Source organism: Octopus bimaculoides, chromosome 29, assembly GCF_046866305.1.
Source record: "Octopus bimaculoides isolate indiv1 chromosome 29, ASM4686630v1, whole genome shotgun sequence".
In the NCBI taxonomy this organism is placed as follows: Eukaryota; Metazoa; Mollusca; class Cephalopoda; order Octopoda; family Octopodidae; genus Octopus; species Octopus bimaculoides.
In genome coordinates, this window is record NC_142956.1 from 18,742,153 (window position 1) to 18,757,269 (window position 15,117).

Consider the following 15,117-nt stretch of genomic DNA (forward strand, 5'->3'; position numbering starts at 1 on the left):
GATTCTTCTTCTTCTCTGCTATCATCACCATCACCACTGCCTGCGGAAGACAGACAAACAGTCCTTCCCCCGCCCCTACTTGGGCGACAAACAGCAGCAGTGGCGATGACGATGGGGGTAATTGTAACAAGAGGGTTGCAGTAAAAGAAGGCAGGGTACCAGGAGTGGATGGAAGGTATGCAGAGGGGGCCCCCCCGCCCACCGGGGCATCGGAAGGGACCGACAGGCAGGTAGTGGAGGGGGAGGGGGAGAGAGATTGGGGGGGGGGGGGGAGAAACAGTTCTGGTTGGTGCCCATGGATGGTGGTGGCGGTGGTTCTTGTTGCTATAGAAGATTAGCTGTGACGACAACAACAACAACAACAAATTCAACAATGTGGAGGTCATCTTCTGTTGTCGCTCTCGATGACTTCTTGGAATTTTTAAAAATAAAAAAAATTTTTTAAAAACCCCGGAAAAAAAAAAAAGAAAAAAAAACCCCTCAAAACAAAACCCCAAGAAAAAAAAAAACTCTTCTTTTTCCATCATGTCTTCAGACTCTTCCAGTCCTGTTTCTTGTTGTTGCTGTCTGTCCTTGTTGTGGCTTGCTGAGATGATGTCTACAATGATGCTGATGACGATGATGACGACGATGACAATGCTGCTACTAAAGATGACCGAAGACTGAATTCTTTCCTGTCGAATCTGTCTTTGTCTGTCTGTTTGTCTCTGAGGTGTGCAAAAGTCCAACAAGGATTTGCTTCTTGTTCCTTGATTTTTCCTGCTTTTTTCATTTTTTCCTTTATTTTTTTTTTTTTCTTTCCTTTTCAGAATTGCCCCTTTAAGTCTTAAAAAGGGCCATTGCACACTCAGATACATATTTTTTTTTTTTTTTTTTTTCCTAAGGAAGAGAGGGAACAACGAATGCAAAATGGTTTTTCTAAAGGCTCTTTTTGTTTGCTTTTTTTTTGTGATTTTTTTTTGTGTTTTTCTCTGCGAGTTTTACACATAGTGAGACTACAATAACCATATAGTAGTAGTAGTAGTAGTAGTAGTAGTAGTAGTAGTAGTAGTAGTTGTAGGTAGGTAGGTAGGTACAGGGTAGAAGAGATATTTTTACCTACAAGAAATGGAAAGAGGTTATAGCATACAATAAAAAAAGTTTAAAAAAATATAAACAAAAAAAAATAAATAAAATAATCAGGGAACATAGGTTTCGTTCTTTCTCTGTTTTTAAACAACAGACGTTTCAGCAAAGAACCTTGTCTTGTGATTTCATTATTCAAAACAACCGCATGAGTGTTACAAAAGCCATACACAGTATAAAATATATATACATATATATATATTAAATATAAAAAAAAAAAAAAAGAGTGAACATATGTATACGCAAATATATATACTTAGAACAGGATACATTTAAAAATAAAAACAAGCATTAATATATAAACATATATAAATATATATGCAGATATGTACAAACATTTATACAGCAAACACTATAAGTGCCTGAAAAGTTGACATCAAGTGATATATATATATATATATATATATATATAATTATATATATATATATATATATGCCCTACTCTTCGAAACGCCTGTGTTAGAATGGGGGCAGCTGATGAAGGAAAATGTTCTCTATGTGGCCTGTGTGTGTTTTGTACTCTGGTTATTATTATTTTTTTGTCTATGTTTTGTTTGCAATGTCCTGTACCAAGATATGCACCTATATGTACAGGTAGACGTAGGTATGCACATACCTGTACGTATATATGCATATACTCATTTATTATTTGTTATATATATATATATACATATATATATATATATATATATATATATATATATATATATATATATGTATAGACACACACTTAAACATACTTATATATGCTGGCATCGGCTAGAGACCTGATTTAAATATTGTACAACAATGTTTCATATTTTTAACCCTTTAGCATAACGCACCATATCTGGCCCAAATATTCTGTGTTTTTTATATTCAAACTGGCCAGATTCAGCCTCTCACACCTACTCTACAATGTTGTTCTAAAAATGAACAATCACATCATTGAAATCTCAAAGCTATGAGATAATGCATGATTAATTCAAAGCAATATGGATAAATAAGCATTACATCTGACAGTAATCTAAATGCTAATGGATTAAATCTACCCCAGGATTTCACTGCTATTTTATTTTATTAACCCCACAACAATGAAAGGTAAAGTTAATCTTAGTCTTCTATTATAATTCCATTGACATCTTGGATGTTTTATAGGAATATTAACCCACTAACATTTAAACTGGCCATGTCCAACCCAAATATTCTACCTGTCTAATGCTCAGAATGGCAAAATCGAACTTATCACACCCACCCAAAATTTCATTCTAAAAATAAAGTCACAGTAAGTGTGTGTGTGTGTGTGTGTGTGTGTGTGTGTGTGTGTGTGTATGCACATGTATACAAGGTCTGATCAGAATGTGCTTAATTGTTACTATAGTAACAGAGATGAAGTATACAGAGTGAAGCTGCTTGGCACATCTATGTGTGTGTGTGTGTGTATGAAAGAGAGAGTGCACGCGCTTGAATACATATCTTTGATTTCGATAAATTATCAGGTCTTTGAGGGTGAAAACTTTACAAAATTAGACAGAAAAAAAAATAAATAAATAAAATAATTAAGAAACAACATGTCTATTAAATTTGAAAATAAATAATAATAATAATAATAATACAATCAAACAAATGGCAACATTTCATAATTAAAGTATGGTACCATTACATAATACATCATTGAGTACATGGATCAATTAATTAATTACAAGACATCAAGTATTTTAAAATAATGAAGCTAATTGATTTATAGATAGTATCAGATATTTCTGATGTTCCTTATGAGATGACCACATGCATAGATATAGATACACACACACACACACACACACACGTGTGTGCGTATGAGTTAAGTGTAGACAGAAAGAGTAAAACAGTACTCAATACCAAAGGCAAAGTGATATTTTTGATTTCAACAGCTGGTTATTCGAATTCTACGTGTTCCACTGTCGGACACGATGTAAGTTAATCAGGTCCAGTTTGACCGTTGGAAACATGACATTCGGATAACCAGATGCGAAGTACCAGCTGTCACAAAGGCATATACACACATTTACATATATATATGTATGTATATATATATATATATATATATACACACATACACACACACATATATATATGCACATACATATATACATGCGCACATGCACACATACATATATACATACACACACACATACATACATATATACACACATATACACATACATATATATACAAACACACACACATATACACATACATATATACAAACACACACACATATACACACACATATATACAAACACACACACATATACACATACATATATACATACACACATATACACATACATACACACATATACACATACATACACACATATATACATGCACACACACATACACATACATATATACATACACATACATACACACATATACACATACATGCACACCTACATATACACATACATATATACATACACACACACACACAAATACATATACGTATGCCTATGTAGACATACACACATACATACATTACAAAACAATCAGAAACTTAATGTAAAGTGTATGCATATTACAAAAGTCAATCATGATTACTTCAACAGCTCATCTGACATTATTCTATATAAAATATATATATACATGGAATTAAATATAAAAATCTGTGATGAACTCATTAGACAGAATATAATTAATCAAGTCTCGTACAATTGAGAAAAAAAAAAAACGACAAAAACACCCATCCACACACATACATATTTACACACACACACACACACACAGATATATAAAAAAAAAAAACCCCAAATACCTCGTAATAATTAAACTGCGGAATACAGATTTTTAATTAAAAGAATTAGAAAAACAGAAGTGCAAAAGATATGCTGTGGTAGCCAACATTACATGAAAAACAGTGCCCCCAGTCCAACCATGCCATTCAAGAAAGTTTGAACAGTACTTGTCTGGGATTACAGAATGATGAGGTGGGGTGTGGTGATGGCCCTCCCAGATTGAGGGGGTCATATAATGTAATAGCTATGTGGTTTTTATCACCAATGACACCCTTGGTCAGTAGTTCTCAATTGCAGCTCACAGGGCTGCATGTGGGCCTCAAACATCCTTCTGCTGGCCCTTAATGGTCTTCCCTCTATAAATATAATAAATTATTTCTTTAATTGACACCCCCGTTTTACTTTTTTAAGTGTATGGGTGCCTCCAAAAAACCCAGGTTTTTGGTCTGACCCGGATATTAAAAAAGTTATAAACCACTGCCTCAATCTACCGAGGGGTTGAAGTGGGTGTAGATTGAACAGAAATAGGGGTTGAGGTGGGCATAGATTGAACAGAAATAGGGGTTGAGGTGGGCATAGATTGAACAGAAATAGGGGTTGAGGTGGGCATAGATTGAACAGAAATAGGGGTTGAAGTGGGCATAGATTGAACAGAAATGGTCTCTGTTACAGGGGTTCATTGGTGTTGTATCAGAAATTCAGCCTGTATTGAATGGAGATTTGGTCAAAGATGTTCCAGTGATGACCATCACCATATAAATACGGTAAAGAGTGTGCAATGCAGGAGCGTGGCTACTGGGGTCAAGATCATTAGGCAAGGAACTGAACTTTGATCAGAGACGTTCCGGCCATGACCCTCACAAGGATTTTTACACATTGTAATATGGAGTGTGATTGTTTGGTGCCTAGTTCCATTCCCAGTCTGGCTGTCATTTTTTTTGTTTAATGCAAGTTCAGCTTTCAACAAAGAGAACTTAGATTGAAGACATTACAGCCATGACCACCACATATACATGTATTCTGAGACACAGTAACGAAGGTGTGTGGCACAGCAGTTTGGGCGCTGGGTTTACGATCGATAGGCTATGGGTGACCTTTTCCTGAGGAACTTTCACATTGCCACAGTCCACTCCGTCACAAAATGGGTACCACTGACAGGGGTACTCATTTTTCAGCCGAGTGATATGATTCTCAGTGGGGAAACACAGATTTTGTGGAGTGAGGATAAGTAGATGCAAAGAGAAGAGACAGACTTTCACTCAAGGATAGGTGGTACATAAATACAACACTGTTCATGTGGGGCAAATATCAAACTAAAATCAAGACAAGCCAATCAGCAAATCCTTGTACATTATTATACATAATCAATAATCAATGACCATATATATTTACAGTGTTTTATCCTTCACAGTCAAGGCTAAGATAGAGCAGCAATTGTAATGATGACAATTCTGGTAATAAGAGTTTTCTCACAGAAATACAAATCTACCTCAGTATTACACTGCTATTTAATTTTATGAACCCTACAACAAGGAAAGGTAAAGTTAGTGTTAGTCTTCTATTATAATTCCATTGACATCTTGGATGTTTTATAGGAATATTAAATCTACCCCAGTATTTCACTGCTACTTTATTTTATCAACCCCTGATCAATGAAAGGTAAAGTTAGTGTTAGTCTTCTATTATAATTCCATTGACATCTTGGATGATTTATAGGAATATTAAATCTACCCCAGTATATCACTGCTACTTTATTTTATCAATCACAGAAAGATAATAGTAACTATCAAAAGACATATATGATCAGCCTTGGGCAAAATGTTAATAAGAATGATTTGAAAACAAGCACATAGCTGTAACCTTTTTCACACCAGTCTGTCCAAGACTGGCCCTACTTCTCTGATACAATATTCCTATTTTAAATTGATCTAAATTAAAACTTTCATCCATCAAAATTTCATGATAATTTATGTTCTGAACACCAGTTTAAGAACTTTACTAAATTCTTCCATTATTTTCGAAATTAATTGAAACAAAGTCAAGTGTATTTTAACAAATATGGTAACAAAAGGGTTAAAGTGATCTAAATTAAAACCTTCCATCATAATATCATGTTAATTTATGATCCAAACACTGATTTAATAAGGATAAAGTTATTTTACTAAATTGTTCAGTATTTTCAAAATTAATTGAAACAAAGGCAGTATATTTCAGAGAGAAATATGGTAACAAAAGGTTTAGATAATACATAGACACAAGCAAAAACATTGCAGAATATATATATGCATGTGTAAATAATGTGAGTATACATGTGTAAGTGCGAGATGATCATGGTATAAAACAGTAATAATAATAATAATAATAAAATAATAATGATATTGGGGAACAGAACAAAAATTTATATGTATATATAAATAAAAGTAATTTGAAATAAAAAAAAAAAATGACAACAAAACAAAGAAAGCATAAATAAAATAGGAAAAATATCAAAAATATACAAAAATCACTTAAAAAAAAACAAATCAGAGGGGGAGTTTTTATAACAAAAATATACAGAAATACAATAGCTAGAAAGGCGCTGGTGTATATGCTATGGTTTGTAATGTATATAAACCTTATATATATATATATAATATATAAATATACACAATGAACACATACACATCCATGTTTATGCAGTCACACACACATGCATTATAAATATGTAACATAATATACAAATATATATATATTAATTATATAAATATATATATATATAAGTATATATAATTATATAAATATGCTCTTGGCTTAGTGGTTAGGGTGCTGGACTCACAGTTGGAAGATTGTGATTTCAATTCCTGGACTGGGTTATGCATAAGGTTCTTGATGTGAGCAAAACACTTCAGTTCAGGAGGGGGGGGGGGGGTTGATTACATCGATCCCAGTGCTCCAGTGTAGTACTTATTTTATCAGCCCCAAAAGGAACAAATAATAATAATAATAATCCTTTCTATTATGGGCACAAGGCCTGAAATTTGGGGGGGGGGGAGGGGACTAGTTGATTACACTGACCTCAGTATTTCTACCTCGGTGGCATCTAAACTCAGAACACGAAGACGGGGGAAAATGCTGCGAAGCATTTTGCCCGATGTGCTAACGATTCTGCTAATTTTAGAATAAGGCCAGCAATTTTGAGGGGAGGAGTGCAAGAGCCAATTACATCAATCCCGTTACTTGTCTGGTACATTAGTTTATTGATCCCAAAACGACGAAAGACAAAGCTGGCTTCATCAGAATAATAATAATACAAAGTTTTAGTTCATGCACAACATTTAAATATTTCAACAATTCCTTAACATTCATTTGTCATCGATACAATTCAACAGTTTAAAGCCACTTTGTGCTGACAGACATCGAAATCTTACAAGTAATATACAGAACAGAGATGCTTTTTTAAAGCTACAAACACAGACACATGTGCCATCGAGTCCCACGTTTACAAACTCTTATAATAAATGCCGTCGATGTGTGGGGGTTTCTGAAATGATTGACGAGATCAACACAAGACCCAGAGATTGGATCCAGGTCCGGCAAAACAATAATCTAAATTCATAATTCAAAAGTGCGTGAACACATACCATGAATAAAATCTATAAGATGACAAATAATCTAGATGATGACACAAGTTCTGTGTGCGCGTGAGAGAGAGATTTTGGTGACATTCTTGTATTTGATGTGTACAGAGCTCGATAAGATATCTCCTCTCACAAACACTTGTATATCGTCATACGTTTAGCCAAGTAGTATTACATATCTGAAGTATGGCTTCATGCAATCCAACCAATGATTAAACTCGTTAGTATTTAAAACGGCCACATCTGGTCCAAACATTCTACCCGTATTATGTTCAAATTGGCCAGACTTGACAGCTCATACCTAGCCTACAATGTTGTTCGAAAAACATGCCATCACACCATCAGAATCTCAAAGCTACGAGATAATACATGATCAATTCGTAACTATGTGAAGGAATAAACTTTACATTTGACAAAGTAATTTGAAGGTGAAAGGATTAATGTTGATACAAAATGACAACTGAACCTAAATTTAATTTCACAAATTTAAATGTTAACCCTACATAAACACACACACACACACTATATATATATATATATATATACACACACACACACACATATATATATAGTGTGTAACAAAATAGGATGTTGGAAAATTTTTTGACATAATTCATTTGTCATTACACATATTTCATTTGCTAATAGGAATCACAAAGTTAAACATGTAAGAAATTTCTTATTAGAAATTCTTCAGACACTGAAGGAAATTTCTTACATGGTTAACTTTGTGATTCCTATTAGCAAACGAAACATGTGTAATGGCAAATGAATAATGTCCCCATGTTGCTCCAGTTCATGGGTAACCCTGCGAAGGATGAGCCTTCCGATGAGGGGGGAATGTTGGCTGCTCACCCTGGCCAGTAGGGGTGACGTCATTCAAAAGCTAGAAAATGATGCAAAGTGCATTGTGACCAGTGATATATAACAAAATCCAACAGTTTGGCCCATCATGTAATCAGGTGATATATATGTTTGTGTATATATATATATATATATATATATATATATATATACATATATATATACACACACACACAGACAAGCTGAGGGGACAAATGAAAGAAAGAAGCACCCAACACATTTAGTATACATATTATTAAAAACAGTTTGATTCGGCCCTAAGCAAGTTAAAAAGTTTCATAGGATTCATACAGAAACCTAGGGTATCAAACTCGGTAAACCGAATGGAGAAAATGCAGGATGTCCGAGACGGCAATCAGAAATTGGGTGACACACACACACACACACAGACGCATGCATTCATACATACATACATATACATATTTTCAGCTGTAGAGATTTGTATATAAGCAGTCTTTATAACAATAGTACCGACAATATTTATAATGAGTTTATGATCAACAAGATCAGCATGCAATTAACACTGGGTCATTAAAAATATGTGAAAATACAGAAACAAAAAAAAAAAAAAAAATACAAGTTGTACATCGATTATGATAATTATAGACACACAAAAAAAATATAATTAACGAAGGTAATATAAATAATAATAATAATAATAAAAATCCTTTCTCTACAATAGGCACAAGGTCTGAAATTTGAGGGGAGGGGGATAGTCGATTGCATCGACCCCAGTACTCCACTGGTACTTGATTTATCAACCCCCAAAAGGACGAAAGGCAAAGTCAGCCCTTGGTGGAATTTGAACTCAGAACGCAGCAGGCAACGAAATACCATTAAGCATTTTGCCCAACGTGCTACCAATTCTGCCAGATCGCTACCACGATGACGATGACGATGAGCACGGCGGCGGCTTCAAATTTTGGCACAAGGTCAACAAGTCTGGGGAAGGCACAAAGTCGATTACATTGACCCCAGTGCTCGACTGTTCCTTATTTAGTTGACCCCGAAAGGATAAAAAGCTAAGTCGACCTTGGCGGAATTTGAACTCAGACTGTAAAGAACTGGGAGATCGGTTGCTAAGCATTTTGTCCTACCAGATTACTGCCTTTATAGTAATCCTTTCCTCTGAAGGCACAAGGCCTGAAATTTGTGGGGAGAGGACTAGTCGATTATATTGACCCCCAATGTTTCACTGGTACTTAATTTATCAACCCTGAGAGGACGACAGGCAAAATCAACCTCGGCAGAATTTGAACACAGAACACAAAGACTGACAAATTGCCAATAAGCATTTCGATGTGCTCATGATTGTGCCAACTCACCACTTTTATAATAATAATAATCCTTTTTCCTAAAGAAACAGGGCCTGAAATTGGAGGGGGGGGGGGCTAGTTTATTGCGCTGATCTCAGTACACAACTGGTGCTTAGTTTATCGACCCCCGAGAGGATGAGAGGCAAAGCTGACCTCAGCGGAATTTGAACTCAGAATGTAAGGACGGACAAAGTGCCGCCAAGCGTTTCAGCCCGGCTTGCTAACGGTTTTTGCCAGCTCACTGCGTCAACAACAACAACGATAATAATAATAATAATAACACAGAAAGTTTGCCTTTTAGGAACAGGAAAGATTACCAGAAGGGTTTCCGAACACTTGAAGGATTAACTGAAATTCTGTGGATATCTAAGATTACCATCTACCCACATAAATTCTACCAGGAACAAGAACCCGAATCAAAATTGAATAATAATAATAATAATAATAATAATAATAATAATAATAATAATGTTTTCAAATTTTGGCATGAGGTCAGTACTTTTGAGGGGGAGGGAGCTGGTTGATTACATTGACACCCCTCCACCCAGTGCTCAACTGGCTCCTATTTTATTGACCCTGCCTCGACCCCAGAGGGTGAAAGGCATTGTGGACTTCAGCAGGGCTTGAACTTAAAACATGAGGCGCTAAAAGAAATGTCACGAGGTATTTTTTTTTTACGATGCAACAATGATTCTGCAATCATTGACACCCAACCAACAACAACAGTAACAATAATCCTTTCTACTGGGGAAGGGGGCCATTCCATTACATTGATCCCAGTGTTTTACTGGTATTTAAAATTTTGCGACCCCCAAAAGGATGAAAGGCAAAGTCACCACAGCAGGATTTGAACTCAGAACCTAGCGATGATGGGTGAAATACCGCTAAGCAATTCATCCAACGTGCTAATGATTCTGCCAGTTCACTGCATTAATAATAATAATAATAACAACAGTAATAACAATAATAATAGTACTAGCAATAATAAAAAGAATAATAGTAGTAGTAGCAATAATAAAAACAATAATAATAATAATAGCAATAATAATAATAATAATAATAATAATAATAGTAGTAGTAGTAGTAGTTGTAGCAATAATAATAATAATAATGTAAGAGAATTTACAAAACTGGTTGATAGCATTTACTGGTGGCAGGTTCCACAAGAGTTTAATGGTGCAGGTTTGGATCTGAAACTAGGTCCCTCTTGCTGTTCCACAGAAATGAAGACCGTCGTTAACGAGGTTCGCTGTGTGAAACAGAAATATATATAAATATATATATATTAAAGAATTGGTTAAGAAAAGTCCAAATGAAGAAGACTGTGTCGGCGTTGTTTTGGGGGAGATGCTTTCGTCCTGTTTTCCTGTGACCAACAACGAAGCAAAGAACCGGTGTAGGTGAGACAGCAAGAGGCCACACCGGAGTCTGCCTCTCGTTGTTTTTTTTTCTCTCCACGGTTCAATTTTGCAAAAAGATGTCGGTTGGAAAAGTGGCTGCATACGAAGGGAAACAAAGGAAGGTGAAGCTAAGGAATGGCTGAAATACAAGTTGGAAGATTACAAATACATGTTGACTGGAAGTAGTAAGGAGGAATGCGAATTATTGTACAATCATTATATACACTTGTCAACATCAAAGCAATGTCTATAGAATGTGCTGGTACAGGAGCCAAAGATGCACTTGAAGTAGGGATCTTCGTGTGAGAAACGCAATATTGATAGTTGAACGCAGCTGCTGACAGACGAGTGGTTAAATAAGATGAAGAACAGATTTAATACTTTCTTACAAAGCAGCAATGATCTTCATACAAGGACGACACAACCGTGACAAATGGTGTGAAGAGAGACTTGGTTTTCTTTTTAGATGTGTATCCATTATTAAACTATTATTCCGAAATATCGTAGTGGGTTTTTGGTACTTTTTTTTTCTTTCTTTCTTTCTTAAAAGGAAAATATTCGTGAAAGCCAAGCAAATACAGACAATCCATCTTTCTCACAAAGATACGTGTACGCACCCACGACAACTAGGCACACATCTGTCAGGCACAGCTCAAAAGAAAAGGGGAACAGACATCAAATATAAAAAAATAAAAGCTTTAATTTGACTTTTTTTTTTTTTTTTTTTCACTTCGATAATGTTTAAGAATACAAAGACTATATTATCATCAGATTCTGTGAAGAAACAGTCATCGATAATTTACAAATAAAACAGACCCCTTACAAATCTTTACAAAATTGGGAGAACAATATACAGTACATATATATATATATACATATACATACATAAACATATATATATATTTATAAATTTTAATATAAAATATACTCTTTCACTAAATGGTGTATAATGCTACATTTAGTTTTATATATATATCATCATATATGTACATATATACATACATATATATCACAGGGTTTGCTTTTTATGTTAATTTTTATACGTAGACATATACACGCATACACATGCTTACAAAGATATACACATGTATGTGTATATATATTTATATATATATATCACAGATATTGGTATGTCAATAATTTTATACATAAATATATATATATCACAGTATCGCTTACAAAATTACAATTTGGTATCTAAATAAATTTTCTTTTTATAAAAAACCTTAATCTTTATACAGATAGACATGTCTTAAAGGTTAAATTTCAATTTAGCTTCTTTATCAAATTATCATTATTATAGTTTTATAATTATATATTTTTCCAAACAAACAGAATACATATTTGATTCAATTACATAGTCACTGTTCCATGAAATTAGGTGGACCAGAAGCGATCGTATGCAACAAATTTTTGGTCAAAGTTTCAATTTACTTCTCAAAGTAACCACAGATGTTTCTCAATTTGGTTTTTGATTTACATAACTAGCAGTTGGCTAGAAAGAAAAACATAGACAAGACATACATAGACTGGGTGATGCATGTCTTTAGTTAGTTCGATCTGATGCAATCCAGTCCAGTCCAGTCCGGTTCGGTCCAATCCAATCCGATCTGAGAGAATTTGGTCAAGAGATCGAAAATTACAAATTTTACATCAAAGTCAAGCATGGGAATCCATCCCAGACGATGGGGTTACACGTATGTTCTATTATTGGTGAACAGATTACCAGCAGTCACATTTAACAAAACAGTTAATGTTTATGTTTACTGTCCAATGATAGTTAACAATACATTAAAACAGGAGGGAATTTAGTTATTTAGTTGCCCTGAGGAAAATGTCCAAGGAGGCAGCATTACGAGAGACACATGAAATAAAACATCAGTCTTTGAAGAACAGGTGTATATATGATAGAATATAGTTGGGAGAAAGAGATGAGAGTGATTTTATGTATGTTGGTGTATGAGTATGTATGTAGGTAGATATGTATGTTAAAAGACAGATGGGTTAGCCACATACATGCCCACATTCTTGGACACAAATAGGGAAACACTTTCAAACCGAACAATACAGTGTAGAGCGAAAAGCTTGGAATGTGAAGTTTATGATGACAAAGATTACAATTCATATCGAGTTTAAAACCAGGCCAATGATACATACAAACACAAAAATAGACATAGATATATACTTTCACATTCATATACACATATATATACAGAAACACATACACACTCTCGCATCATATCAAGAAATGGATTTTGTTTTACCTTAACAACATGTGAATGGTTGGCATTTCTAAGACTTTCATACAGCAGGGGTTAGTCACAGAACGGTACAGTGTGACCATCATAAAAGTAAGGGCAAAGCCCTCGACAAGTCCTCAAAGGTACATAAGCTTACAATAAACCTCACTTCACAGCAAAATCAAGAGAATCATAACATTACATATAATTATATACCACTTAATTTACAAATTACTTCAAACAATCAAGCACATTATCAACTCTTATCTATACATCAAATCAAGATGGTATATCTTGCTATAAAACACTAGACATTTGTAGCAAGTCACCTACCATCGCTGACTGTGCTAAGTTACAAAGCAAATTCTAGGACAGTTTTTTTGGTTTTTTTTTTACATGCGAGGTAACCAGTGACAAGGGAAAAAAAGTTGTATTGTAGGAAAGAAAATGTTTCAATACTTAGTTTGGATAGGCTCATAATGATGTCCCTTCAAGGAATGGTTGTTGGCACGCTTGCCTGGTTAACAGGAAAAGCCTGGTCCAAACACTATTCCAACATGCGTTATTATTTGTACAAGCTGACCATAGTTTACAAACGCATACCAATTCATTTACAACTATATTATATATGCATTTACCTCTATATATAGACATCCATATATATATATATATATATATATATATATATATATATATATATATATATATATATATATACATATATATATATGTTCATAGATGAGAATCAGATATTCTCTGTATACGATACACTTAGTAGTGCTCAAGGTTTAAACTTGAGTGGGTATAGAAATAAATGTAGGGATAAGCAAGTTAGACTGGTCAAAATATATATGAACGTGTGTGTGTACTACATTCTATTGGTGTGTTTTGCCAAACCACAAAGTTAAAAAACCAACATTGGTTGTCAAGCGGTAGCAGGTACAAGACCAGACACAAAGCCCACACATACACACACGTTCAGATATATATGTATATATTGACCTGTCTAACTTGCTTATCCCTACATTTACTATGTATATATATATATATATACGCACACACGTGTGTATGTATATATAGATGACTACACAGAGACATTTAAGGAAGGTACACATACAATATACACATGTTATTTGCTGCTGTGGTACAGAAGATCAAATCAGAATGAGTTATACATATATATATATATATATATATATTTATATATACATATATAAATAAATAAATATAAAAAAAGGTAGGATAAGAAACAAAATGTTCTTAACACGAAATGGTTTTACACATTAATTCGTTAACAAGAAATTTTACACATAGGATGAAAAAAAAAAAAAACTTTTCTCTTTCAAAAATCCTGCAAGAATGTCTTTCATGTATTTGATATAAGTTAGATCTGAAAATGAAAAGAATATTTAGGAGTAACAGAAGAAACAATCAAAGGACAAGAACAATGTATACATTAATAATAATAATAATAATAATAATAATAGTAATATACATGCTGGACAGAATACTATGACATACAATAAAATTTGGTGTTGAATGAGTAAATGTGTATATATATTTAAAATATATACGCATATACACAAACACATGTATCTTATTCTTTACATGTTTCAGTCATCAGTCGCAGGACTTTGGCCATGCTGGGGCTATATATAAGTCCATGAAGTGGATATAGAAAAACCTGACAAATAAGAAAGAGTCTGGTAGGAACAGGTGAAATTCAGACAGACGTAATTGCAAAACTGAACACATGTCATTTCTGAATAGGGCTGCAGTTAGAACGAATCAGATAATTT

General features: G+C 34.0%; 1 protein-coding gene across 49 annotated transcripts in view; it reads right to left on the reverse strand.

The window, feature by feature from the left end:
• Window positions 1-912: 912 nt before the first annotated feature.
• Window positions 913-15,117, reverse strand: part of LOC106876145 (cleavage and polyadenylation specificity factor subunit 6) — a 70,838-nt gene continuing 56,633 nt past the window's right edge. For all 49 annotated transcript variants that reach the window (XM_089345044.1, XM_089345031.1, XM_089345042.1 and 46 more), the window contains one exon: window positions 913-1,098. The gene's annotated coding sequence lies outside the window, so the exon portion shown is untranslated. The remainder of the gene's footprint in view (window positions 1,099-15,117) is intronic.